At 36.2% G+C, this 221-nt stretch overlaps 1 protein-coding gene across 2 annotated transcripts in view; it reads right to left on the reverse strand.

Annotated features, from left to right (window-relative positions):
- Positions 1 to 221, reverse strand: part of DCBLD1 (discoidin, CUB and LCCL domain containing 1) — a 40,040-nt gene that overhangs the window by 26,297 nt on the left and 13,522 nt on the right. The window lies entirely within an intron of this gene.

Genomic DNA, 221 nt, shown 5'->3' on the forward strand with positions numbered 1-221 from the left:
CATCATACTGAACTGAACTGATCAAACTCCCCTAAAGTCAATATGATGATGTAAGTTAACTGATTCAAGAAAGTAGTCGAGAGTGGCACAGGGTTAGGAAATGTGCCATATACATATAATGGATCTTAAAAGAACCTCTGTGACATTACAGTCAATGTTTCTTCAGAAAAGCAAAATTTTACTTTTTCCCCTAGAAGGAATGAACAAGGGAAAAGGGAAAG

This window comes from Alligator sinensis, unplaced genomic scaffold, assembly GCF_000455745.1.
Source record: "Alligator sinensis unplaced genomic scaffold, ASM45574v1 scaffold38_1, whole genome shotgun sequence".
Taxonomy (NCBI): domain Eukaryota; kingdom Metazoa; phylum Chordata; order Crocodylia; family Alligatoridae; genus Alligator; species Alligator sinensis.